Source organism: Phyllobates terribilis, unplaced genomic scaffold (genome assembly GCF_046119375.1).
Source record: "Phyllobates terribilis strain yellow unplaced genomic scaffold, ASM4611937v1 Scaffold_4__5_contigs__length_816908805, whole genome shotgun sequence".
NCBI lineage: Eukaryota > Metazoa > Chordata > Amphibia > Anura > Dendrobatidae > Phyllobates > Phyllobates terribilis.
The window spans coordinates 682436112-682438722 of NW_027362764.1; the positions used below are offsets into that span (position 1 = coordinate 682436112).

Here is a 2611-nt window from a genome sequence, read left to right on the forward strand (position 1 = left end):
ATGAAGAGTTTATTACTTGGTGTAGGGATTTGAGGGGTTATTAGAAAGTGGAGGACTATAGAGGAAAAAGTGAGAGCTAACAGAAACATAGTTAGTAGAGAGTAAGTGGTCAAGGTGTTGGTTACCTGACTCCTGCCCTGACTAACGGCCTCTGAAAGGGAATGGAAAAAAGGCATAGAAGAGAGTGCCCCCTGCTGGTGGAAGGAAGGAAAAAGCAAAAGCCTACAGTACCTGGTATTCCCAGGCAGTCTCCCATCCAAGTACTAACCAGGCCCAACCCTGCTTAGCTTCCAAGATCAGACAAGATCAGGCGTGTTCAGGGTGGCTTGGCCATAGGCACAGACAAGCATCTCACTTGCTGCTCTTCTACTTTGAAGTCTGGCTGCCGGCTGCCCTTTCCAGTGCTCAGCAAGACCAGGTCCTTTTGTGCTTTCCCTTCTCTTCAATTTTTTTGCTGGCTTCCTTAAAAGGTCTTGTAGACAGAAGGCCCCACTCAGAGCCGCTGAGCTCACTGATTGGCTGCAGCGCTGTCGACGGAACGTCAGCTTCGAGGCCAATGCCACAGGCCGGGAGCAGAGGCGAGACTCACCGGTAGACCCGGGTAGGGTGAGTAGAGCGCGGTTAGTTGCTTTCTAATAGCCTGCAGCCGGGGTTTAACTTTTAATGAAAGGGAACAATCCCTTTGACTGTCTGCAGCGCGCCACACCTAGGAAGCGCACTCTCACACACAAGCCAGCATGCACACGTGCTCGCACGTGACAACACCCCCTATCTGCCCCTACAACCTCTCCGTCACCATGCGTCAGACTCTCCTGCCTGTTTTATGATTTCAGGGCCCTAGCAGGAATCACCCCCCCCTCCCCAATTCCTTCCGCACCTTCCTTGCCTTCCTTGCACTGAGGTTAGCTCTTTGTCAGCCGTCTTGGTTACACAAGCTTCTTTGCAGAGAAACATGTTACTTCTACTGGCCCTCGCTAGGCGGCCGGCATCCAAAACCTTCCCTGGGCACCTGCTGAAAGCCTGGCCCCTTCACGGCCCCGGGTGCTTTTAACGCCATCATTTCCACACGGCGAGCTGCGGCGTCAATAAGCACTCCTAGCCGTGGCAAGGAGCTCGGTGTCAGGCCTGCGTGAAGGGCGGCGGGGTAGCGTACTTAGCTGCCAACTGGCTCAGAGGCCTTGGGGCTTCCATCATCTAAGTTACTAAAGGTCGGTGTCCGGCAATGCGCCGTTCGGTGCTAGCCGAGCTGGGAAGTAGGGCAAAACGTCATAAAAATGGTCTACAGCACCCAGTGTTCCCAGGAGGTCTCCCATTCAAGTACTGTTCGAGCCCAGCCCTGCTTTGATTCCGAGATCAGACGAGATTGGGCGTATCCAAGGTGGTATGGCCAGTAGACGCTGCTGGATCCATCGCCCGGCCAGCCTTTCTCAGGATCGCTTGATGGCGAGCAATCTGGCCGTGACGGGGCGGGCTCCGAAGGGTCCATGCAAAGGCTGTGCCGTCCCTACAGGTGTGGCTTGTTTAGCAGTGATTCACCCGCCGCATCAGGTGTCTTCAAAAATTGCTCGGCGCAGGGTCTCCTGCAGGCTAAACCCTTCATCGCGGTAATGTGACAGAAAGAGCAAGCTGGACCTGTAACTTGGGGGCGGAGCGAGACGTCCAGAGGTGAATGAAGGAAGAGGGTGAGATGGTTGCCAATGAGTTTGAGCTGCTCTTCAGGGGGGAGGGTCGTGTTGCCTGCAAAGTTCTTCTGCTTGGGGTTACCGGTGGTTACCTGGTGAAAAGGAGCCTAGTATTAAAAGTAAATAAGCAACAATGTTGGAGGCCCACGGTGATCAGAAGGATGCTTGTATTTTGCAGAGATGAAATAGCGCAAGAGAGAAAGCAAATGAAAAAAAGAAAAGAGAATGAATGTGTGCACTTGTGAAAGGGAATGGAAAAAAGGCATAGAAGAGAGTGCCCCCTGCTGGTGGAAGGAAGGAAAAAGCAAAAGCCTACAGCACCTGGCATTCCCAGGCGGTCTCTGTTAAATGGTTGGTTATGGAAATTCATTTGGAATGTTAATCGATAATCATTTTTCTGAGTTCTATGCCTCAGCCATCGTGTCTAGTTGACATGCGCTATTTGTGTGTGTATTTTTGGTTCACTACCATATGTAGAACAGGTGTCCATACGACTGGCTATAAATGCCCATGGTACAGAATGGGGGGGCTCTCTTGCTCTGCCCACCCCACAAGACACAGAATCTTCATGCTGAGAAGCAGATGACATGTAGGCCTGGACACATGCTGGACAAAGACATGATTTACCAGCCAGGATCCAAGGAAAGATTGGTGAATCTCAACAATTAAGCTAATTATGGACAAATGGACAATTACTTTATAACTAATTATTGTATGTACCTGCTGCAATCTGATTCTTTTTAATGGACAATCCAAGAATAAATAGATACATTTTTTTATAAGAATATCGTGATATTGATACTTTGAGAATTCCTCAGTAGAAAAAAATAATATAGGAAGAGTATTATTTTACAATGGTGAGCCAGCCAGTCCTGTTTTTTTGCTTTTTAAATTAAGTAAGTGAATTTCTTCCGTGAACAAGGGGGGAG

At 49.7% G+C, this 2611-nt stretch overlaps 2 pseudogenes; both read right to left on the reverse strand.

Moving 5' to 3' along the window:
- Nucleotides 1-219: 219 nt before the first annotated feature.
- Nucleotides 220-338, reverse strand: LOC141267551 (5S ribosomal RNA; annotated as a pseudogene).
- Nucleotides 339-1276: 938 nt separating this feature from the next.
- LOC141269357 (5S ribosomal RNA) lies at nucleotides 1277-1396 on the reverse strand (annotated as a pseudogene).
- Between the last annotated feature and the right edge of the window lie 1215 nt (nucleotides 1397-2611).